Source organism: Zonotrichia leucophrys, chromosome 9 (genome assembly GCF_028769735.1).
Source record: "Zonotrichia leucophrys gambelii isolate GWCS_2022_RI chromosome 9, RI_Zleu_2.0, whole genome shotgun sequence".
NCBI classification, from domain to species: Eukaryota; Metazoa; Chordata; class Aves; order Passeriformes; family Passerellidae; genus Zonotrichia; species Zonotrichia leucophrys.
In genome coordinates, this window is record NC_088179.1 from 17,679,167 (window position 1) to 17,705,252 (window position 26,086).

The following is a 26,086-nucleotide window of genomic DNA, read 5'->3' on the forward strand; positions in this document are numbered from 1 at the left end:
TTTATGGTGTTCTTAATGTAAAATTATTATTTTTCACTGCTGTTCAGTGCACACACTAGCTGCTGGCACAGTTTCAATGGTTAGGTGGATGACATGTTATTTTTAAATTTTTGAAGTGGCTTTGGGGCCTGACTCATATACACAAGACATGGAGCAAAAAAGAAACAGAAGAACTGGTGTTACGAACCAGTGAAGCCCCTGATTTGTCTTATGGTGTGGGCAGAAACAGATTTTATTTAGACTGCAACCCCCTAATTGGACTTTTGTTTGTATCACTCTTCCAAAATTGTTTCTACAGCATGAAGAAATGCTCAGGAGAAGGCATTGAGGTTAAAGGCTTTGTTTTAAGATGTGGAACAAACAGCACAGAGGATCTTCTCCCAGAATTCTTCCTCAGGCTCAAATCTGAACATATTGTGTATTTCAGCCCTCATTGGGGCTCTCCTTCCCCATGAATGCTACAGACAGAAAAAACAAGATAACTTTCAATTTCAAGTGAAAGCTTTGTAAGGCAAAATGGGGGGATGGGAAAGGAAAAAAATGAACTCATTCTCCAGAGAGCTGAGTCTAGCAGGCTCATTGCACTGGTGACACTGTCCAGATCTGAGGCTGAACCTCTGAAGGCAAAGGGCAGGAGCTAGTTTGTTTAATTTTGAATATTTGCATATCTCTTTCTCTCACTGCATTGGTATCAGATCTGCAACAACCTATTAAAGCTTTCATTTGAATAGCCATTATATGCCTGAGAATGGAGACTGGGCTCCTTGGGAGCGCTTAGGAATAAACAAATCATTTGTGGCACATGTGTTGTTCAAGCTTCAAGCAAGGTAAATGGAAAATACAGATTATGGTGCCTCAAGTCCTCTCCATTTTCCCCACTTGTCAAACATTCCCAGATTCTTCAAAAGAAGAATCTAGCCATATTATTAGCAATAAAATGGCTTATAGCTGAAATTTTGAAAAGATTTAACAATGTTCTTTGCAGGAATTGTGTTTCTCATTACATAAATCTCCAGGCTCTCAGGCAAACCACCACCACCACAGCGAGCCATTATGTCCTGCTGTGGCGGTGTCTCCACTTTAAAAAGGTAAAGATTCAGGGCTTTTTGACTTTCTTGTTTTTCATTCTTATTCCCTTTAAAGAAAAAAAAACTCCACCACAAGCCCAAAACAAACCAAACAATATATTCACCACAGAAAAGTCCCTGCAGATTCATCTGCGCTGGGGCAGATTTGTCCCCATTAGCACCAGTGACCCATGCATGGCCTGGGATGGGCTGGAGAGAGGACATGGGTGAACAGATGGGGGGACACAGAGATTTTTGGGTACCACTGGGAGTGGGTGCAGGCTCCTTCCCCACCTTGGTGCTGCTGGAAGCAGAAGCAGCTTCTCAGAACACCAATACACTGTCCAACTGCAAAGCCAGAGACAGCCTCCCTTTCCTCCACTCTGCCTCCTGCAACTGCTCTCCAGAGCAACAGAAAAGCTGAAACTGCCACTTGCCTTCAGCCAGAGTGTTTCTGTTAATGCTTTCCCAGCCTGTAGGATGTGTCCCACAGGCTTTCTCCCAGCTACTGATGTTTGGCTGTGTTTTGACCTGGCTCCAGACTTCTGCACATGGACTCCTGAACTTGAGATGTGCCTGGGCAGGGGAAGGGTGGGGATCCTTGGTCATCTGCTAACATGGCCTGGAAAGAAAATACTGGGAATGGAGTAAAATAGCATTAAGTGAAATTCTAGCAAACAAATGCTGAACTTGATGCAACTAAGTTTTTTAGTCATCCATTGAAAAATATGCCATCAATTGCCAGGCAAATTTCTCAGGTTGATATGGCAACTGGAAACACTGGAAATTTAAAAGCTGAGCAAATGTTCTTAAAGGAGAAAAATAATCTCACTCCTGATGAGCAGGGATTTCCAAACTCCCTTCCGCAGCCTGCCTTCTTTCAAATTCACAACCTACAGGAACAGCAGTGTCATAGGATGATGCTGATTTTCTTTCCATCACCAGAGGCTGTTTTGGAGGGTGCAGTAACAGCTCTGGGCTTTTTCGTGATAGATCTGTAGTCCCAGCATAGCTCTTACTCCCTGTTCAGCAGCAGCATCCACCAAGGCTAGCAAGGCCTGATGTCCCCACAAAATTAATAATATCACTCTTTCAGATAACCCTGTCAATATATGCGGGGTAGGTTGAAAAAACAGAGTTCTGGGTATCTATTACTGCCATATCACCTATATCTCTTGTAGTCTCAGCAGAAGGCTAGCAATGTCCCAGGAGTCCTGATCCCTCCTGAACAGCTCAGTGGGAATGGCTCAGCCCCCATGGAGGGAGCAGCTCATACTGGGCAGGAGAGCTGCTCCTGGCAGGTTGACTGGAAACAAAGGAATTAATGACCTCTAGGTGTCCAAAGAGCAGCTACAGGAAGAACATAAATAACATTTGCTGAGTTTATGCACTGCCTCTCCTCCATGTCCAGCCAATTAAGTACAAAAGAAGGGAAGGAAATGCTCATTAAGAGCCCAAGGCTGCCCCTTGGGAAGAAGAACTAAACAGGACATTCACATCTACAAGCCATCTTCTTACTCCAGAAAGGTTTAGAGGAGTGAAAAAACAAGAAAACCAAAACATTATCCACCTCTTAAGATCATCAACACTAGCCTAGTATCTGACTAATAAATATTTTCATTTCTATCCTCTTGTTTTCAGTCTCAGTTGTTGGTCAATAATCTCCAATTTACCAATAAAGGTAAAAGTGATCATTTGTGGATTTGCCAAGAAAAGTGAGGAGTACAGCAGCCAGAGATATTGGGCAAAAGGAGACAGTTCTTGCCATAAAATGCTGTGGTCTGCAGGAGGGACTTTACTGCCTTGTGCTAAACTTTGGGTCAGGCAGAAAGAGGCACCTGCAAGATGCAGATGGCAGCGTCCCCCAGAGCTCTGGACAAAGCCAAAAGACTCTTAGGTGTGCTGTGATCACTGTGGGGCCTGACTGGAGAACACAGTCCCACGCAGCCTGGGATGCAGGCAGGGGAAGAAGCTGGTGGAGCTTGGGGCAGTTTTAGGCTGGCATTCTCCCTGCTCCTTGCTGGTTAATCGGTGCCCTGTGACAGGGGCTGCCCACTGGGGATGTGCCAGCAAGGACAGTGGTGCTGCCCAGCGCCTGGCAGGAAGCTGCCCTCTGGGAGGACATCTACTCCAGGGGACAAACCCTACTTCCCTTCTGCTCCCTCCCTTCACAAATACTGAGCATTTGATAATCGAAGCCTCTCAGATCCAACTGACCGTGTCTGCTCAAGCCAGAGTCCCACAGAACAGAGCCAATTCATATTTATTCTCTGAAGGGGACAAGAGAGGGTTTAAGAACCCACCTCAGAAAACCAGAGAGGGCAATTAGCTCTTATTTCATATTTATTTTATCTTTTCTTTAAACAAAAGATTGCTATTCTTTTCTCTCCCTACAACGAAGTTAATAGAGTTATTCATCAAGTTTTCCAAATTTAGACATCAAACTGATGTTTTTCTCCCACTGCTAATTTTATTCTTAGCAGCACTTACATAAAGGCAAGTATTGCAATATGACAAAAATACAAACCTCCTCTGACCTGGAATGTACCAGCAGGTAAAGTACAGGGGAAAGTACAGGCAACTTCTCAGCCAGGCTCTCCAAAACAGCAAGTCTTTAAATAGAACTGAGAGGTTTTTTAACGCTTTTTTCTCTCAAAATGCACAACTGACCTATCTGCTTTTGTAGTCTGGCCCTGGACTACCAGGCTGTGCCCTCACATTACCACAGTGGTTTGGGATGATGCTGTGTTTTGCAGCAAGGCCAGAGTTCCTGGTCTCAGTTCAGCAGGCAGCATTTTGTGTCCTTATGAGGGTCTGTCTCTGTTCATGGAGGCCATGTCCGTGCTCTCAGCTCTTCAGGTGTCAGTCTCCTGATTTTTCTCCCAACCTGTTTTTCTGCAAGCACAGTTGCGCTTGCACTGAACCCCCAAGCACATGCCTTGAGTTTGCATTCTTGCATTTGGCCCAGTTTAGATACTCTGGGCCCAGCCACAGCAAAGAGACTCCAGCCCTCCATGCTCCTCCAGCCTTTTGTGAGTGCAGCTGGTGCTCTGCACTTGGAGTAGGGGCCAGCTGTGCACATGGGGGAGAGCTCCCATGGACAAGCTATGACTCTGGTGCCTCCTGCAGAGCAGGCAACCTGCAAGAAACACTTCCTACAGTGTCTCTGCTTTCCCCTTTTCTCCCATTCCCAGAGTGATGCTGTTTAGTCTTGGTGGAAATGCTGCTGCCTGCCTTGGACACTGGGCTGTCTGCTGAAGAGCCAAAAATGCTCCTGTGCACATGCCCAAGAGACAGAGCCACAGGGCCAAATTCAGAACCTGAATGTAGAAAGACACTGAGTAAGATCCGAGACCAAACCTAGTTTTAAACCCTGCTAAGCACACAAGGCACTCTCCCATGTAATTACCACTTGAAGAGGGCGGTTCAGGTGCTGTCACCAGCAGCATAAACCTCTCTGCTCTGCTCATTTCTGTGTGACAGCACCTGTTCCTGCACACTCTATCCCATGGCATCCCGTGACTTTGCCTGGCATAACAAAACCCAGCCCCCAGTAAAGCTGCAGGTTTCCACCAGCATGTGCAATGCCTCAGTCCCACACATTCCCATTGGCCCCGGTCGTGCCTCATTAGTTTGGCTTAATCAAGTGACGAGCTGCAGCAGTCAATGGGGGCCATTCTCCCTGGATAGACACATGTCACACCCATTAGTGTCAACAGAGCCGCAAATGCACAGCACAGAAAGGCCCCAATGTGTCCAACGGGCACCAGGGACGGACACAGGGGCCAGTTCAGCCCCAGGGTAAGAGCCTGCAGCTCGGTCATGCCTTGCAGCAGAGCAGAAATTCAACTCAGCTGCAGGCCAAACCAGTGGGATTGAGCAGCAAAACTAGAGAAGAGAACAAACAAGAAACTGGTATCGCCTGGCAAGTGACTGAGTCCCATGGAACCTGGTGCCTGAGGACCACAGCCTGTGTGGCAATCAGGTGCCCAAACACCACCAGCTCTCCCTGAGCTGAGCGGCTCCAGCACAGGGGCACCCAGGCTTTAGGGCTGTCAAAGGGATGGTTCTCAACAGAGATAACAACAACAAAAAAAAGGTAGGGTGGGGGGCACCTGTGAGACCCTGAGGACACCCTGGGGGCTGCCAGTGAGCAGGCTGAGTGTCAAGAGCAAGTGTGGGAGAGGGCCACCATGTCCTCTGTGCCAGGCCCCATCCTTGGTGCACCACAGAGGGATTCTGCACCGAAATCAGCCTGCCCCTGCCAAGGGTCTGGCCTCCTAGGAGCTGCCTCTCAGCCAAAATAGTCAACTGGCTCTTTGAGTTTCCCAGTTTTGGGAAGGCTTTTTACTTTCATATTTCTTCTTAAAAAAAAAAAAAATACAAAACAAAACATTTCAGTTTCTATTCATTCTTCTTAAGATTTAAATTTTAAAACACTTAGAATTTTAGAAAGGCTTTTTAAAAAATATTATCCCACCCTAGGAGTTCTCATCTATGTCCCACTGAGGGAAGAATGAGCACATGGCAGGTCTCATGGCACATGTTTCAATGGTGTGCATAGCAGAGATGTCAGACAGTTACACCAAATGTTTTTTAAACATTTGCTTTTCAATTTTGTTTAAATGAATGCAACCCCATAAATATTTCCACTGGACACTGGGGTCATTTTTATCCCTCATGACACTGTTTCATGTGTTGATGTATTATGTAGACATTGGGCACAGGTTCCCCTGCATCTGCACCATTCCCATGGAAATTTCTCTTAGAACTTTGGTGATGTTTGGCTTGCCTTACCTTTCCTGAAAGAAAAATCTAGTCCAAAATGTGTAGCTCTATATCAGACTACAGGTACTTCACTGGTACTCCTAGAGTTAATAGTCCTAATATATATCCCAACAAACTGTCTTCAGCTTTCTCCATATGTTAATTCCCTCTAATCCTGTTATCAGTACAGGTAGTTGGACAAACAGTGTGATAATAAAGCAGTATTTATAATACATGTCCTTCAGTCCTAGATTAACCACGAGATTTCCCAAGCACCTAGGGATTTGATTTACCTACTGTGTGCAAATCTCCAGTAAAAAGAAAGTATCTAGGAAAATATATTTGCTCCCACACTGTATTGTTTACCATCCACTTTTCCCTTGATCTGTATGCGTGCCTGATCTATGCAATTTATTTATTCAAGCTCTCAATGATAGTTTAAAATGAGGTCTAAAGGGACATTTTCAGCAAACTGAAGGAGTTTTCTGTGAGCACCAGGCATCCTCCTCCTCACCTCCCAAGTGCTGCCCCTCTCACCACAACCAAGATTTAAAAAACCAAAAGAAAAAGAAATGGAGAAGCTCCTTTCCCCATAACTGCTACAGGTGCTTACTTAGTTCTGGATAAATGCAGCCCACTTCCCCCCCAGCCCACCACCATTTTTTTTTAAATTCCTCCCAACGTGTCGTAGCTTTATATGAGGCTAATGGAGCAAGGCAATGCTCAAACGTCAAATTAAACTGCACAGCTCTGTAATCACTCAGACTGACATGGCATAAAAGGATAATTAGTAGTTCATTACATGGAACATTGTTTGTTCAGCTAAATTGATTTCTCTCAGCTGCCCATGTTTTCTGTTTACTTAGTGAGTGCTCCACTGCACATTCTTATTTGTGAACTAGGAAATCCCTTCCCCTGAACTTTTTCCTTCCCTCTAATCAGCACTGAGGATTTTAAATATAGTTTGCTGGAGGTAGATGAACCTCCAAAATTACAGACAGGTGCATGGCAACAATGGCCTGTGTGGAGCAATATGGAGTGCAAAACAAGCTGTGGTGGCTAAGGAGACATACCCAAGTATTCCAAAAAAGGCCATGTGTGTCCATCTGCTTTGTACATAGAGATTCCTAGCCTGGTTATTTGCTCTTCAACTTACAGTGAACTTGCCTTTCTCTCATATTGTAAAGAAAAAAAAAAAAGTAAAAAAAATAAGTGGGGCTATAATCTTTCAGTGCAGTGGAAGTTCTGCAACAAAGTCTTCTTTAAAGCCTCATTTTTGCTCACTAGGACCCAGAGAAAAGAGGAGATTGTTGTTTTAAACATGCTTTTCTTTCCTTTTGCAATTAGGGCTGAGGCAGAGCTACCCAATTTCAAATGTTTCTAAACTGGCTGCCTCATGACACCTCTCCACTCAACTGAATTTCAAAATCCTGACAGTAGTTACAAGTAAAAGTGTTGGAGCTATCAACTCCCACACTCCTAGTGTCAGTCTCAATACATTTCTATTTTGCTTAAAGCCCTAACTTCTGTAGTCATTACATTCTAAAAAGGATTGTTGTTTAGGTAGAAAATGCGATCCCTAATGAGTCAGAACACAGGAGAAAAACAGACAAATTACTTATTTTTTGAAGCCTATTTGAAAACTTTTGCTTCAGTGCTGCCTACAACATCCCAGACACCACCAAAAGACATTCAGGGCACCCATTCCTGTAACTCCTGCAGATATCACAGTTTTGGTTCTGGGGTGTTTGAGTTGGAAGGCACAATTTTTTAAACATGATTTCTGAAAGAAGTTTACACAGTTTCTCACGGTGACCCTGTAAGAAAAGCAGTGCTTGCTTTCTCTGAATTTCAGTGACATTTATGGACAGGTTCCTGATGGCAATATCAAACTAAGACTTTCCCACGTCCTGCTGCTTGTCACGGCCTCCATTCCCCCTTGGAAGTGTTGCCACAACACTGAAGTGGATTGCAGAGCTGATGCAGCTGGAAAAAGATTTTTCATTTGTGCCAGCTCACAACACAGACCCACAGACAACAGTTCTGCCAGTTGGGAAGGGACAGGGGGAGCAGCCAGGACCAGTGGATGGGTGGGAACTGTTTGGACTCATGGTATAATGAGAAAATGAACATGGATCTATAGGCAGATCAACCCCTTGCAACGCTTCCATTTAAGTACTTCCTTTAAGTATGTTTATAGCAACAAATAGTTTGTTTTTGCTTTCAACACTTTTTCTACCTGTTGATAGCTGGCCCCAGCATCCTAAGCACCACCTAAACACAGATTACCTTTACACCTAAACGCTTCCTCAGTGACCAAACCATTTCCAGCCATGTTAGAAAGGTACCAGGGTCTAAAGATTCCCTTTAGGAATCCCTAAGCAGCTCTGGAGACCCTTTCAGTGAGAGCAGACCAAATCCTTCAGCAGCAAACCCAAGCATCCTTGCATGTCTAACATCCCATGGCAATAGGAACCCTCTCATCTCCTTTGTGCACATTTATAGCCCTGAGCAACTCTCTTTGCTCACTTGGTTAGGGCAGGTTTCCAACCAGCCTTCCAAGGAACCAGCCTGTCCAGTGCCACAGCACTGGCATGGCTGTGCTCAGGCCAGCCCATGGAATTACCTCACTTGCTCCAGCCCCCAGTGAGCTCCACCTGTTTGTACACATCTGGAGAGATGGAGACACATCCTCTCCTGGCTGCTGAACCAAAACCTGCCTAGAAAAGAATGGAACAAAACCAGTCTATTCCTCCTTTCTTGACAAGTGGGGAAAAAAAGAAAAAAAAAAACCTCTTATACTTTATATAGAGGGATATGATCATTGCTTCTACTCTGAACTGAAATAAAAATAAAATTCAGGTTGAGTAGTTGTAGGAAAAACAAAGTATGAAGGATAAGCCTTGAAATACATTGTCAATGGTCCCTTCCTTCAATTACCAGCTCAGTGACAGAGCTCACACCAAAGGCATCAGCGATTTCACTCCAATTCTTTCATCTGCTGAAACTATTTGAAAAATGACTTGAAAAATTTGTTTCCACCTGTGATTACCTTCAGTGTGATGGAAACCTCAATTTTTTGAATGAGCAAACTATTTATTAAAAGGAAATAGGTCCAGAGTGCATACTGACTGCAAATATGAGTATCAGCAACAACGCTCCCTGTGATCGACAGTGGCTGCCAGCAGCACCTCCTCGCCCTAATTCTTTAATGGAAATAGAGGTTTTTCTGCAGTCAGGCATCAGTCTCTCAAGACATTTGTACTGTTGCCTTCTCCAGTAGCACCGAGAGGCATTCTGCTATAGGCTTTCTCTCTTTTTATTTGTGTCCCGCCCCAGACTGCCCAGCAGCTGCTTGTCCTCATGGCTTGATCTCCTTCCCCTCACTGGCCACCATGGGTTGCTACTTTCTGCCACTCTAATGAAGATTCTGGGCTGATCTGGCTGGTGCAGTTCATGGGTGAATCCCTGCTGGGCCAAGCTGAGGCTTCCCAAGGTGATTTTGCCACATCCCATCTATGGATACAGATCTGCAGATGACCCTTTTGATGGGAGCCCTGGGAAATCACCACATCCTCCATTTGTACGTGTGTTTCCTTGATTCCCAGGTTCTCCCCTATCACTAAGGGGGCTCCTCTCTGCTGCTGGCTGCTTGTTGGAAATGCAAAATTAGGAAATGGATAGATCACCCTGGGCTCACATAGCTAAAATCCCCAGAAAAGTGTTCAATCTTTAAACTGGTTTCGGATTTTTTTTTTATTTTTAAATTTTTTGTTTTGGTTTGTTTTTTTTTTTTTCCCTGGATAATTCCTGCAGCATGTAGCCCTTATTAACTGTCTGCCCTGGACAGTTTCCTCACTTTAACTAATTGCTTGGAAATCATTTGTTTGATCCAAGACACATCTTTAAAGGGAGTTTCCAACAGACTATTCCTGGCATCTAATACAAAGTTACCAGTCATAATGAGAAGCAAACCAATCATTAGCTCATCTTCTAGCTCAGCTATCCAGTCTTTTCTTCGCTGCAAGGCTCCAATTTTCCAAGTATTTGGAGAATTGCACCATGCTCCATAACTGTCTCCATTTGAGGGCAGGTAGGTCATTTGGGTTTGGACACATCACAGCACAGATTTGTGAAGTGTCTGGTCTAGTACCAGTGCTGCTGGAGCCAGGATCCATCATCCCCATGCATTTCCCAAATCCTGCTGCCCTTTCAGCAAGCAAACTTTTCCTACGGCTGTTAAACTCCCTGAGTGAAACTAGCAGTTCTGCAAGTTAAAGAAGCTAATGAAATTTGGTTTCCTAAACATTTACCTCTCATCATTGCCTTTAGTGTCTGAGGACAAAGTTTCAATAGAAGTATTTGACATAATTGGTCATTTATATGAGTTCTTCCCCCTTTCCTAAACTGATTTTCCACAGTATAGGCCCCTGCCTAATTGAAAACCTCTTGAGGTCTGTAGGAACTTACTGACCTTTGAGACCTTCAAGATTTTGTCAAGCTTAGATGAAATCAGCAAATAAGTTAAAAAGTGCTTATTAGGGAACACACAGACAGGCATAAACATAATGCTTTTGTAACCCTTTGGTCCCACAGGAAAACAGACAATGGAGAGCATGACACTAAATCCTGCTGTGCCACCTCAGCCTGGCACAAACCCTCTTCCAGTCTGGGAAAAGACACCCTGTCACTACTACATTCTCAATTACTTAAGTTTGTTAAAGAAAAAAAAAAAACAACCAAAACCAGTCAGAAGTGCAGCAATCTTTTGGACAATGTCAGTGCCACTTGCTCCTGGCTGCCTATCCCAAAACTCAGAAGCAAGTGCCTCTTTCCCACCTCTCACCTAAGTTACTGCTTGGAGATGGGACAGAACACAACTCCTCATCACACCTGAACAGATGAAGTGTTAAAGCGACTCTGAGCGCTTGGGGATGCTGTGGAGGCTGCACAGGGAGAGAAACCAGACCCAGAGCAGACAAAATCACACCTGCCAAAAGCCTCCCAGAAATGGGTGCTGGAAACTCGAGGCAGACCCTGGGGCTTGTTGGTCCTCCTGGTTTCAGACCCTGATCATACAGAGATTCTCATGTGCTGAAAGTCATGAATACTAATGGTGCCCCCAAAGCCAAGGGAGCTTTTCACATGAATAGATTTTAAAAGAAAATGCAGGGATTTACAGGATTAGGGTCTGAAATTCTTGGCTTTATGTCTTTCAATAGAGTTGTACAGTGCCAGTTACACTCAAGAAATGCTATCACTTTAAGAGACCAAATGTTGTCAAATGCCAAGAACTTTGCTGCAGATGAGATTTGGGGTCTTCTTACTTGGCCAACCTCATGAAAGAGGATTATGGTACAAATGAGCCAAATTGCAAATTGAGGCTATAAAGGTCAATGATCATTATTTTCTGGCTGCTGAAAATAGCTGTTTCCTCCTCTGGCTTTAATAATTTTTAACAATTATTGATATCTCGTCCTGACCTAGTATACAAAAAATGTTTGTTCCTATATTCAGTTTATAGCACCAGACTCCAGCTTTTATAAACAGCTTTCAAGGAGAGCAGCAGTGTCTAATTGTTTCTGAGCATACTGTATTTAGCCATATATTAGTTCAAGGCCACATCTCTGGAATCTTGGATAAATGATATAAAAAATACACCAAGAGACAAAAATACCAATAATGAATTAAATAAATACACCTTATTCCCTTCCACCAACAGGCCTAGTTTGGAAATACCTCAGTGAATAATTCTTTGACATTCCACCCTGAGTGTCATCTCTGCATCTTTTCCTTATCAATTCCCCATGTGCCCCCCAGTCAAGGGATTTTGCATCCAGACCAGGTATAGGATTCAGCAAACAACTGTAGAGTCATCCCCAAGCCTTTCTATGTGAAAGAGATGGCAACAATGTCATCAGTAATTAATCTGTTCATTCAGGATTAATAAAATTAAAATCTGTTAAAATTTAACTAGAAAGGAAAAGTCAGTATAAATTAGTGCACACTTGCAGAATTGCTTATTTTGGTAAGGGATAGAAAGATTAACAATCTCTCCTTTTCTTACACTGTAATAGAAGTGGGTTTTTTGGGCCTCCAATTTCTGGCAAGCAGATCCAAGGCAGGGGGAGAGAGGGGCATGTGAGAGTGTAGAAGGCACACAAGGTGCAAACTCCAGGAGTTAGGAAATGGGAGTTACGGAGCAAGATGGCCTATTTTTTGTACTCTTTAATGTGAGGCCTGTTTTTTTTAAACCTCTCAGCAGGAATAGCAAAGTTTTCCAAGTCATCACCTAGCAACAAAACCCAGAAAAACATTTGCAAAGCAGTTTTGCATCACTGCCATCCCTGGAAGAACTAACTTGTTGAAGGCTGAATTTGCTATGGAGAGGGATTGAATGCTCTGTTCTTATTCAGAGTGCTGAGACGTGCAGTCCTCTTTCACTGAGAACAGAAATTCATTAATGCACATACACACACATTAAGTGTTGCTTTGGAGGTGTTCTCAGAGTTTTTGGACCACAGGGGTGTGGTTTCAACTGAAAACCGTGTGAAAACAAATTGAAACAATTTCTTCTTTTACAGGATGTCATTCCACGTTACAGATTGTGTTTACACACACTTTCTGCTATAGGATCAATACTTAATCTCAAAATCTATTCTTAAGAGCATTTAATTTCAAATTAAAATAATTTTGATAACTAAAACCCCATTTCTGTACCAGATGACCTTTTCAAGATATGAAGTCACAGTGAGCAGCCTGGTTTAATATACTTATGTATTTTATGAAAGTAATTAATTTCCATTGGCACGTTTACAAAACCCTCTCCCACATATTTGTTGAAAAATCATCTTTTCCTTTTAAGATTCCTCTTTTTGCCTTCCCACTGAACTCAAGGACTTTTCATGATGCTGAGAATTTTAAATGCAAAGTCCAGTAGGAGCAAGACCCTACAGGAGCTGCTACAGAGGCTCTGCCCACACAGTGCAAACCTGAATATTCTGGGACATCCTCCAGTGTGCTCAGAGCCCCCTCCCAGCCATTTCCTCTCAGCCTGCAGAGGCACCAGCTCAGAGCCCAGTAACAATCTGACCATGCCAGTACAGTGGTAGGTGGTGTGAGTGAGCCCAGGTACACCAGTCCAGCTGCACCTCTGTGCTGACTGGTGCTTCTGGTTTTCATTAGCACCACCTCTAAAGTTCCTGTACCATGTTGCACTGCACAGTGTAAGCAAATAATGAATTCATGTTTCCATATTTAATGGGAGGAAAAGGTATAGATATTTTTGGACCAGGAAAAAAGCCCTAAGACTGAAGTTACTCGGGGATATTACTTACATTTACACATTATCTTCCCTTACTACTGTAATGGTGGGAATACTGCTAATGAGCCAGCCCTATGGCTACAATGTACATGGCGTATAGAGCTGAACAGAATAGTCACATTAAATTCAGTATGGCTTTCAACCTCAAAATATTCCCATTTCAAGTTGTAGATACACTTTGGAGAGGCATTAGTTGTTCTCCTAAATCACTTTAGACCAGGGTCTGCAGAAAGAAGAATTTACTGGAGGATATGGATTTCACCTTGCAGTGGTTATACATAATCACTGAGCAGCTTTGCATAAGGTCTTATTGCAGGATTGGTTACATCCCTTACTACTGTGGGAGTTTTACACAGCTTCCCAATATTTCCTGGGATGCTTTTGGCTATTACTGCTTTGCTGCTTTTCCAGCTTTCACCAGAGAGTGGAAAACATTTGGAATTCCATGGGACCTCCAGTGAACCACTCACTCATGAGCATCCCCATTTTATAGAGAAATGTTTGCCAAGACAGAGCCTGTTCTTTCTTTTCTGTGCTGCTAAATAAACAGTTAAACGCTGAGCTCTTAAAAATCTTCCCAAAGTGTTCCCAGGCCTCGGGGAGCAAGGATGTAATCTCAGGTTTGTGACCCACCCAGTGGGGGTTAAGTGCTGCTGCACGGTTGGTTCAGAGGAGCCGCTGCTCCTTTGCTCCCAGCTTTGTGCCCCGCAGTCACTGGGGGTGTCACGCAGGGAAACCTGGAGCAGCAGAGGGAAGGATCAGGCCCTGCAGCCCTCTGTCTGTCCTTCTGCTTTGTCAAACCTGGTTCCTTGCACAGCCAATGCCCGAACTTGCAAGCATAAGAGGGAGGACTGACCCTTCGAGTCCTCATTTCTCTCATTTGATCTCCCTGAACCTTTCATCCTGTCACCGCTTCCTCGTGTGTTGTGTCTCATCTTTTTAACATCTCTGTGTAACCTCGACTCAGTCCCCATTCACAAGGCGAGCGAGGGCAAATGCAATCTATGGAGGGGTTGCTTTCCCCTCCCGAATCATCTTCAGCTTTACCCCTCTCTGTTCCTCTCGCTCTGATTTTTCACCTTCATTTTTCTTCCAAACTGTCACCGGGTGGACGGTGGTTGTTAGGCTGGGATGGGAAGATGGGCCTGTCTCAAAAATCAGCATTTCTATGGAATATGCACTGCTGTCACTCACAGGCTGCTGGATGAGTTGCCCCATTGATAGTCCCTCACCAGTAGTAGGTGAAAGAGAAGACAACACCACATGACAAATATCACACTTACACCTGCACTCTCTTTGCTTTCTACCTGATACCAACTCAAGATCAGCAGTCAGCTTTTTAACACGTTATTAAATACAGAATATGTGGCCTTCAGGCCACAGAGATATGTCTGCTGCATGATGCTGCACTCAGAGGAGCACATTTCAGACATTCACAATTACAGTAAGGGCCTGGGCTTGGCTACTATTACTTTTCTTTAATGTCTTCTTGCAAAATAGGGATAATTCTTCAAGGTTCCCATGCAGTAAAGTTCTATTCAGAAAAGATCATCTCAAAGCAGAATTTGGTGAGTTGGGTGCTGTGGTGAAGACAACTGTACACTTCAAGCAGAATTCATATCTTCAATTTCTGTCCAAATCACAAAGAAAAACTCTTGCCTTTGTTTCATCAGGTGCATGTGAGCTTCTGCTCTGTGCAAGCCGCTGCCCAGGTCAGCTGCAGCTCTGGGCCCGTTTGCCTCCTTTAGTCTCTGTGCATTGCTTCATATTAATACATTCTCATTTTCTTGTATATTAATATATTCAGAATGACAATTGACATAGCTGCCAGCTGCTTCATATTGAGGCAGAACCACAAGCAGCAGCATTTTAGGGCCATATTAACAGCTTATTATAATAAAGATGCTATCTTGGAGCCCTCATTAATGTCAGTATTGCAGCTGTACATACTGCAAGTAGATGCATCATCATGATATAAAGTGTGTGTACAGCAGATGGAAACAAGATAAGGTGAAATCAAAGCTCTAATCTTAAATATGTAGTCTGCTGCTCAGTGAAGCCAGCAGAATTCCCAAAATATCTGTGGCCAAAAGAGCTAAATATAAGCATTTTTAGAAAAGCTTATTAAGAACACACCAACTATAGGTCACACATATGATCATTACTAGACTGAAACAGAGAAGTGCTAAATAAATATGAGGAAAAAAGCAGGAACTGTCTGTAGCAATATCTGTTCTGCATTTGGGAAACAGGAGGAAGATGCCACTTTCTTCCTAGGATGCTGGAATTGGACCAGAAATAAGGATAGGACACAGCACCTAGCAGAAATAGACATTTTTGCAACACAAATGTGGCACATTCCAGAGTGTGTGTCACACACTGACAAAGCTGGTGGAGAAATGCCATGTTAAACTTACTCTAACATTAGAAAACAATGGAGAGAGACAAAGAGACAAGCAGCACACTGAGCTATTGCCCTGACACTTAAGGAGTCGGCTTTGCCAAGGTGAATCCCTGTGAGGCAGCAGGCTTGGCTGAACAATGGACATTATGTTGAGCCTCCTTCTTCCACTCTTTTTGTTGGAATTTGCTTTCAAAACTCACTACTAAGTAACAGCTCTGGAATATTAGTCTCACCAGGAAATGTAGTTCAAATTGAGTCATAACTTCAATTATTGCTGGTGAGGAATGAGTGGTGTCCAGGTCTGACTAAATAATTAGTTTTTAGGAAACCAAACTGTACAGAGGTTAGTTCAAGAGCAATCCCAGAAAAGTCAAGCAACAGTTTGTTTGGATTTTAATAACAGATAAGGAGTGCCAAAGATATAATTCATACCAGTCTATGTATTAGTCTATTTTTAAAACAGATAAAGAATTGGAAAATCAATCTGGGAGATAGTTGGGGTTTAAAGGAGTGGGTAGAAGGATTATGGGGCAGGCTTACAAAGACAGTTTGTTAACAAAATTATTAATGAGTAAGTGAATTTGTCAGTTAAAATTGCTGTTAAGAAGAATAATGTATGTATCTTCTAGAGCTCAAAACCATCTTTGTGACAGGTTCAATTTCTAAGGCAGAAATACCAATTAGCAGGATACCTTTAGCAAGATGCATGGAAAAATGTAGAAGTATCCCCTCATGGTCTGAACTGGCAGAGTTGTTTTTTTTTTTTAATATTGATTTAAAGATTTTTACCAACAACCTGGGTCACGATATACAATTCTCACTGATAAGGTTTCAGCAGACATCACCAAGATTGGCTACTATTACAGAGCGAGCTGAATCTCCTGGTCAAACGATTGTGATTCAGTGTGGCTGCATTTAATACAGCCAAATGCAAGGTGATACATCTGGGAACCTGGAGGGCAGATTACAGCTGTAAGATGGAAGATTCTGTCTTGGAAAAACGTGACCCTGAGCGAGACTGAAAAAGCCAGTGGAGATAACAGCTTCAACATGAGCTCTCAATGCAAAGCTGCAGCTCAAAGGGCAGGTGTGTCCTCCCAGGGTGTGAGAAGGGACGTATCAAGTTAGAGCTGGGGAAGTGATCCTGCCTCAGTGGGGAACTACTCTCAGATCACAACAGCAAAACTGCGTCTAGTTTGGAGGTCCACTTGTCTATCTGGAAACAGGGGAGAGGGTTTAGATGGGAATCACACAAATGATACAGGAGCTGCAGAACCAGGCCTGTGGGGGAAGATCTGTGGAGCTCAGGACACTCAGGTGCTTGAGGAGGAGCTTGGGAGGAGATCTGATCATTACAAATGTTGAAGGAAGAGGTTCTCAGAGGGAGCAAGCAATTTCTGCTCCCAGAGTTCATTTTAGCAATAAGTGTTGCCACAAAAGCATTGCAGAGCCTTCTGGGTTGGCAGGGAAGACAGGGCTACCAGCACCTCCTGGGAAGGCATTTCACCTGATAAAATTTCCCACTGGCACATGCTGTCAGTTTTATCTGACTCCACATAACAGCAGAATTATTTTACTTTGCTACAGAAAAAGATTGTCAAAGGAAAGAGAGTACCACACTGCCATACCCAAACTTTTACCATCTGCCTTTCAATTGTCTGCTGAGGCGGATCAGAGAATAGAATGTTCTCAGCTGCAGAACAATTAGTATTTTATCTTTCCAGTATTTTTATTAGTGTTATAATTCAGTGATCTGATCTATCCTTAGTTATATGTGTATATATAACTAAGTGTTATGTGTGCATATATATGTATATAAATACAGTAACATATCAGCTAAAGGGAAATTATTTCTAGTGGCGCACATCTCTTTGTTATAGTCCTAGACCTGCACATATGGGTGGTGTGGGGGGATATTACACTGATTTCCAAAAGGAAAACAGGCTGTGAAGACCATGCTACAATCAGTTTCCTTCCCTTCTCAACCATCTCAGTCAACAGAAATCCTGAGCTTTAAATTCAGAAATTACCCTGCTTTAGAAGAAGATGCTGAGCTGACTCAGTTTCCCAACTGTCTCTGAGAGGATCTGCTTTATTTCTAGGGAAATCAGAGTGGTTCAGGGGACATTTGGAGTAGCTCACATGACTTTCTCAAAGAAAGCCACAGCAGCATGTGCTGCACAAGCAGTCACTGTTTGAGTTTCTGCTAAGTGATGCTCCCAGTGCTGCTGAATGATGTGCAGCTAATCCCCAAATACTTGCAGTGATGTGGGTAACCCCACCCAGTAACTGCCTGAAAAAAGACATCCCATGTCAGGTGTTCCTCCTGCAGTAATACCTGGCAGCAAACATAACCCAGACATTGTTTCCTGACAGGCTGTACGTGATGTGTCATGTTGCAATGTCACGGAAGAGACATTTTTCCATGTTTACCACCCACTGTTAAACTTGCATAAAGAAATGCCGTCTCCTAAGTTTGCTTGGCAGAGAGAAGCTCTTCAGACCTTTCAGTCCTTAGGCTGTCCAAAGATTTTAGGAAAGCTGGTGACTGCTCCCTTAGAAAAACAGGTTGGAGGTTTTTTAAATAACCCTCCCACATAACAATGTTTTCCCTCAAGTTCAGGAGTTAAAGGGATTCCTTCCTGCCCTCTTATAAGGATTGTTTTCATAGCCTGTGTGAGGGGCAGCACTGATGGTTTGGAGTTAATGCCCTAATGGCAATGCCCCCAGCTCCCTGGCACATCCAGGCTTTGCTGGTGCACACATGAGGTCCAAGCCCCCTGTCCCTGTCACAGCTGCCTGACAGAACTCAGCAGATCACTCTCTACACTCCCGTTTGTGAGACTGGGGTATTTTGGGCACCTGAGAATTACATCAGCTGGAGGTGCTGAGCTGCATTCACCCAGTGACTGTTGCCATGTTGGTGCCTCACAAAATTGCTGCAATTTTGCAGACTGGCTCACTCAGCAAGTTACCCAGCTTTTTGTGAAAACCCCGCAAGGATGTCACAGAATATGTTCACAAATTGCTGTTGACTTCAGATTAAGGAAAATGAATGCTTGGGTTTGGAAAATGAATTGCTTTTCTCTGTTTTAACTCAGTGGCAAAGGCAGAATAAAGACAGCTGAAATGCCAGAGCTTTGGTGGGCATAGCCTCAATTTTTGTTTAGACAAAATGAAGAACAGAGCTGAAATCAAAGGCAGAGTAATGTTTGACTGCTCTGAGGAGAGTTGCTGAATATCTCAAGCACATTGTTGAAGAGTCCTGTTCTGATGGCATCAACAGAAGGCTCATGGGATCCCTAAAGTTACACCTGTCTGCTCTCCTGGGAAGAGAACTTGGGTTGCTCAGGGAGGCTTGGAGGAAGCCAAGACCCAACAAGAGATTACAGATAAGAAAAAGTGAATATTATTAAGGAAATATCTTCAATTTTTTATCTCCTCTGTCTGTTGCCGAGAAACCTCACACCAAGCTACCCAGGAACCTTCCCTGGATCTATTTCTTGTAATAATCCTAATTGCAGCTCAGTTGGTGTGTGCAAAATCCTTCTCCCCATTTAGCAAAATGAAAGGTTCCATCAGAGAGAGCACATCTGCATGTGCTAAAAATGGAAATGCAAGAGCAATGCAAAATCTATTAAACAAATATTTTATTTTTTTGGGGGAGGGGCAGCAATCTAAAAGTACCAGGGCTGAACCACATAAAAATGAAGCAAGATAAAAGCCTGCATCAGAAGTTTTCCTTGCCAAAGAGGTGTGCACAATAGTTGAAAGTACATATTCTGCTGCATTGTTGTACTGTAGATCTGGCATTATAAAAAGTCTCCTTTAACTATTTGGTCTGAAAGAAGACATACATGGTTCAGGCTTGCATAATATGGAAATGTAAAAATACCCACATGAGGCCAATGAGAGTCTCTGGGGAAAAAAAAATGAAAGAAAAATGAAAGCCATATTTCACTCAATCCCTTTCCTATCAGTCATCCTTGAAGCTGTCAATCAGTCCCTCCAGCTGTACATGACTGATGTGTGCAATGGGCAGGGCTTTCAGAGCAGTCATTCTGAAACCCCCACACCATCCAGCCTTCCAAGCATGAAGAAAATTCTGCAAGAGAAAAGGCTGGGTACAAGTGAGGAGACTTGAGCTGCACCTTGGTACCAGGAGCCATCCCTCTCCAAGCTTGAAGGCTGCTATTTCATGTTTATATGTTACCAGACATAGGGAAAATCCTCTTCCTGCTGCATTACTTGCAGTTTTGTTAGTGGTGCTACTGTCCTCAGGATAAATAAGATTGATTTCTATGTTTCTGACCTGATCTGCACTGGAAAAATCACTTATCTTTAAGACACAGTCCCATTTCTTCAGAGAAAATAAAACCTTAGACAAAAGGAGACTGGAAAGTTCAGAGTTCCAGTACCTTGATTCCCAATGAGTTTAAATATTTAGAAAACAGAAACAAACACTGTCATCCCTTAATCGCACATAGACCAATGCTCATAATAACATTCTTAGTATTTTTGCAATTAATTCTTTTCAAATTAAAACTGCCAGAACCTACTGAAGTTTTTAGGGACCACCATTGCCTTTCACAGTCCTTACCTGCCTGGCCATACCAAGCACCATGTCCCATATCAGCAAGAATCAGATTTGTAGCTGATATAAATCAGGTTCTGTAAGAGCTCAAGATACTATTTAGCCTGAAATGTTTAAAGAGTTGAACTGCTACATGCAGGTAACTCAGTACATCAGAGGCACATCATGTAGGTTGATCTGTCTGTCACATATTTTGGATACCTTCATTTACTCCACAGTTCATTCAAAAAGTGTGGTTGCCTTAGAAACCACAAAAACGCAGAATAATTCTAAGATAAACCCAACTGATAGAATCACTCAGCAGTGGCTCAGAAGTACATAGCCCTTCCATACATTCAAAAAGACATATTGCATTAAAAGCAGGAGAAAAAGGATTATTTCCTCATTAAAAAATACGGGTAGAGAGAAGTGGCTGATTACCCAACAGAGGATGACAGATTCCAGGATCGTGTTACGTGTTCAGGCAGCCTTAGCCTGGGAAATGCCCCTGGTCATCAGGGTAATCCTGTGGGAAAGGAGGAGGCTGCAGAGGATGGGGACAGCTCAGAGTCAGAGCAGGAGTCACCTTCTGGGACACAACTGCCCTGCAGCTCTGGGAGCATGGAGAAAAGGAATATGCAGGTCTCCATTTCCAGATGTTCTCTACAGAACAGGCTGCCTGCTTTTCCTGGAGGCATTTCCCCAGCTGTGGAGAGCACTTCAGTTAGGAAGCTAAATCTGCTCTCCTTCCCTGCTCCCCCCTTTCTCAATGTTGAAATGCTGAAACTTGTCTGCACCAAGGTGATGATTTCCTATCTGAAGGACATAAAGTGAGCTCCCGAATGGAATGTGATCTCTTCCAGCTAGTAAAAGTTTTATAACCAAGGACAAAAAAATCCTATAAAAATAAAATAAAATCAGGCACCTCAGCTGGTGTAAATCAGCACTGCCTAACTCCAGTGGAGCTTGCCTTAGGCTGGAGTGGAAATTTTGAGGTATTTCCAGTACATGGATGGCAGGTTTATTGGAAGCCATTAAAATTCAAGCCTTATTGAAAAAAGAAAAAGAAGTAAATATTCCAGACTACTCCCAGGACCATCCTCCATCAAGACTCCCTCAATCACTGGAAATGCTAAGACAGAGACACTGATAGCACTTTTTGGTTTATTTGAGTTCATTAACAAAATAATTTACACCCACCATAGCTAATCCCTGGTTTAGCATGAATAAATGTAAAGCCTCATTACTGATCCCCTTTCTGTGTTATTTCTTCCCTTACAATCTTTCCTTCAGCTGGCAGTACACACTGGTGGCAGGTATGGCTGGTATATCACACTTGAGGTAAGATATTAAAAAGAGTTTCCCTTGGAAGAGGGTAAGGGTCCCCGGTTTTTCTCCACTCAGTGGCTTGGGAACTGCATGGTTTTGCTCTGGTGCTTCAAATGCAGCCACAGTGCCTAAAGAGCCATCAGAGGCACTGCTAGTGCTGGACCACACCCATGGCCTCCCCAGTAGTTTCATCAGGGACCAAAATTCACCAACTACTGACACACTCAGAGGACTGGGAAAAAGAAAATTGGTTTTGATCTTCTGTGTTTCTTGAATTGCAGCAGATTGCTGACCCTGATGCTGAGAGGCAGCAGGGGAAGATTGGGAACAGGGCACTGTAGCCACCAGGCATGCAAAAGCTGATTTATTTCTCTAACAGTTGCTGCAGTTTGACTCTGTCTTAACCATCCAGAGAAGAAACCCAACACTATCTACAATATCAAAGTGACAGTTCATCCATCATGGCTCAAAGCCTGCACATCCCTGCCTGTCCTCAGCAATTTGCTAACTGAGGTGGGTGTTTTGAGTGCAGCAGTCCCAACTGTGCAGCAGTTAGTTTTACTGGACATTAGAGCAGTGATGATCTATGATCCCTATGATCCCTTATGAACTAAGCAGCAGAAGAACCTCTGTAGATGCCCAGCTGTATTTGACTCCTAAGGACAGTAACTTGCTTGGCTGTTATGAACATTAAGCCTTGAATAAGTACAGAAAAGTCAAAGCAATACATATAGGTAAAAGAGCCACTTGTAAAAAAGGTTGAGAGAACTCAAACAGTCCTTTACTTATTATAAACAAAGAAGTTGATCCTTCACTTTGATCTCATCTATCCTTCCATCCCCCAGAAAATAGAGAAGTGGAATACAAAGACCCAAGAATGCCAAGTAGGGAAGAGAGAAAAGAAAAAGTCAGATCACCAAGGTAAATGATTTACTATGAGCTATTCACTTCACAGGATGATGACACAAAGTTTTGTGTGTGGATCCTCCCCTGATCTGAGACAGCCTTTTCACCAAAGATCCCAAAGCCTGCTGCACTCATTTCACATCCCTGACCTGCTGCCAGTGCTGAGGAAAGAGCCATGCAGCTTTACACTCAGAAAAATAGTCCTCATGAAGTATGACCAGAAACAGCAGGGCTGAAATAACAATCATTAGGAAAGGGCTGAAGAGCAAGAAACACTCCCCAGAAGTATTTCTTGGCTGGGCAGGATTAAAGATGTCATGGATCCACTTATATATGAAGCCCTTCTGCCAATCAGATAGTGTCTGGAGGGCAGCTTGCCCCTCTGTGGGAATCTAATTTCAGACACAAGATCACTGGATTTCCTTTTTCCTCAGAGCAGGCTGTATCTGCAGATCAAAGCCCTGCTGGGAGCTGGTACAGAGTATATTCTCACTTGGATGGAATTGTAGCTGCCGTGAATGCAAACATGGCAAGAGGAGAATACATCCTTTATGTGACATTTCCCATGTTTTTCTGACCACTCATATTGCTGGCCAGAAGAAACAGATTTAAAGGGCAGATTTAGTCAAATTCTGCTCTTTGTGCTTTTTCTCTGCTATTGTGGTGCTTTATTAAGGGTGATGAGGGATCTACCCCACCCACCCCAGTCATCCTCCAGAGCAGGTAATATATAACTCCATTCATTGTGATGCTAACGAGTTCTATTTAGCTGTATTTAACTGGATATCATGACTCCACCAGATGACCTTTCACTCCTGGGAAGTAGTTTTAAATTTGATCCACAGCAAAGGAAAATCCCTCCAATTCATTGGCTGTGAAAGGTCACAAGTGAAATGTGTTTTGATGGTATCTGCTTGTGGTTCAGTTCTCAGTATACCTGAGCATCAAGCTGGTTTGAATCAGCTTTTGTGCTGGCAGTCTGAGTACCAGGCACCCTGAGAAAGCACTGTGGAGAAGGCAGCCAAGCCTCTGGCAGTGCCAGGTGGTGTAGGCAGTGCTTGGAGAGGGATGGCCCATTGAACCCCAGGAATGTGCTACCCAGGATGAAACACAGAGGGCCTACTCAGCTGTTTTTTTAAGAAAATATTTAAAAATGCAAGTAATATTCGATGTTAGATACAAGCATGCAGAGATCTCATGTAAGCATCAGACAGTGATGCTACAAAATACATTTTAAATGTGACTCTCAAGACAAAAATGGATAGAGAGAAAAGGAAAGGACTAAAATTGTATTAACATTATGGTGTTAAAACTTCACTGGCACCTCTTCTCCCCTTGGCTAGCAAGTCCATGCAAGCCATTCAGCTTGGAATTTCAAAATAAAAGACGGTCAAAAAAATTAATCTTGTCTTCCCTCCCTCCATTGTAGCCATTCCCCATGCAGAAAGTGTAGGGGCTTCTTTAGCTCCTCTCATAAAAAAATACTTGGCACTGTACTGTGGTGTACCATATACAGGGTGGGAAGAAGTGTTGTTTTACTAATTTCTCATTTCTTAATGTTGGCATTATAGCAAAAACTGGAGCTATCAGTCAAAAAACCTCAACCAAACAAGCAAGCAACCCCACCAAAGCAGTAAAAAGATTATCCTCCTAAAAGCTTTCAGTTAAATAGGCAAGGACTAAGAACTGTCAGTTCACTTTCACACCCAGAATAAGGGAGACACAGGTGGCTGAAGAGAATTCCTCTCTCACACCAGCATGTGGCAAAGCTCAGATCCCAACCTGGACACTCCCTGCCTGAGTCACCCTTCCAAATCATGACAGGTGTATCAGATGTAACAGAAACCAGAACGTAAAAATTATAAAAAGCATCAAAACCAACACTACAACAGGAAAGCTTAGTCACAAAGTTGTGGTAGAAAAGTAACTGTTTCTGTGATAGCCCTGGTCAGATTTGCACTGCAGTGAGCTACTGCTAAGGTATTAAATGAAGTCGCTTGGTATTTAAAACTCCAAGGAGCACCCTGAAAATCAGTCTGAAAAGCAGCCTGAAAAGACCTTTCCCTTCCCTAAAATCTTAGAACATTTGAAAAACCCTACTCAGACTAGGTCTGAGGTCACATTAGCCAACATGAGGAAAAAGAACAGCCTTTACACCTGCCTAGACATGTCCAGTCTATAAAAGAAACCAAACCAGGCTCAAAAAGTGAATATTGCCAGTAACTGACTCCCCTGCTGATTTCTGTCTGTGACAGCATAGAAAAAACAACAAGTGAATGCCAAGCCTGTCAGGGACAACGAGCAGCCTCAGGATTCAGAATCAAAGGTTTTGCTGCCATCAGGATGGTGATGCCGAGTCTCAGGAAGACGGTGAGCAACCAACCTCTGTTGCCATCAGCCAGGGATGTCTCCTTCCTAAAGGAGCATTGACAGCTGAACGGAGCAGGAGGGTAAAAAGTATTTCAACTGCAGGAGCTTAAAGGCAAAAACAACAGTGTGACTAAAAATCCATTAGTTTGTCTCACCTAGAGCCAAATCCATTCACTCACAGCATGCTCAAGGCTTCCCCACAATACACTCAGTTCCAGTGAGGTCTCTGGGCTCATCCAAGGAAAGAGGACAGCCAGGAGTTAGCACAGAAGACAGTCCTGCCACATATAGGAGAGAGTGCTGTATCCACCATGCACAAGAGCTACAGCCAGAGCACAGTGAATTCTTACTTTACTAAGAACTCATGGCCAGAGGGTCACTGGCACCCAGCACAGGAGAAGGAACAGCAAAAATAAGGATGCAATGTATGCTCTCAGTCAGATCAAATTCAAGGTGACTTTGGTACAGCAATGGGACAAACAAGTACAGACTATTTTCCTATATTCCCACCTTGAAAGCAGAGCCCATATTCCTACCTTGACACCTCCTCTGTGGAAGAGGAAGGAGCAGTGCACAGCAGAACAACTCCAGCTGAGAGCTCTCAAGAATCTCAAGTTCAGCCAAGTTTCAGGTTTTAGTGCTGTAAAAAACTCCAAAAAACAACAAACCCAACCCCCAAAAACCACCAACCAACAAAACCTTCTACACAAAACAAAGGCACAAGGCCTAGTCCAAGTGTGACCCAGCCTTTGTGTTACAGTCAGAATAAAAAATAAGCAGACCAAGGCCACTCAGCCCTTGAAGTTTCTGACCTAAAATGCAGAAGAAATACACAGGGTGGTGAGTTAATAAAACACACCTGCAATAACTTCTTTTGGAAATATGCCTCAGCTGAGGTACCTGGCTTCACTCCCAACACTTAGTAACAATCCCCAAGTGTCAGTGACTGCTGTTTAACAGACAGCACCATTTCCAGGGGGTCCTAAGAAAACCTGAACTGACAGATTTCTTTTTTGAAACACCATAATAACTTATAAAGCTGTCAAAGTGAGGTTTTATTATTATTATTTAAAATATGTTCCTATGTAAGTCCTTGTATGACAAATTTTAGCCAGCAGGTAATTTTTAAAGTCAAGACTCAAGATCAACTCCAGAGAGCTAAAAACATATAGAAGCTCTGACACAACTTTAATTAGAGATTTGTAACCAGGTACAGGTAAATGACTAAAATGTTGTTGGTTTGAAGCTCTTTGCTGTTAAATTATCACTAACACCTCTGGTATATTGTTCATAAAATGCTTTTATTCAGCTGAACAGATACATCTTTCTAAAAAAGAATTCAAAAG

At 43.1% G+C, this 26,086-nt stretch overlaps 1 long non-coding RNA gene across 1 annotated transcript; it reads right to left on the minus strand.

Annotated features, from left to right (window-relative positions):
• Positions 1–202: 202 nt before the first annotated feature.
• On the minus strand, positions 203–25,528 carry LOC135451790 (uncharacterized). Its single transcript, XR_010441429.1, has 3 exons — positions 25,277–25,528; positions 1,505–1,689; positions 203–458 (listed from the first exon to the last, which is right to left on the minus strand). It is a non-coding gene; the product is annotated as an uncharacterized LOC135451790 (long non-coding RNA).
• Positions 25,529–26,086: the final 558 nt, after the last annotated feature.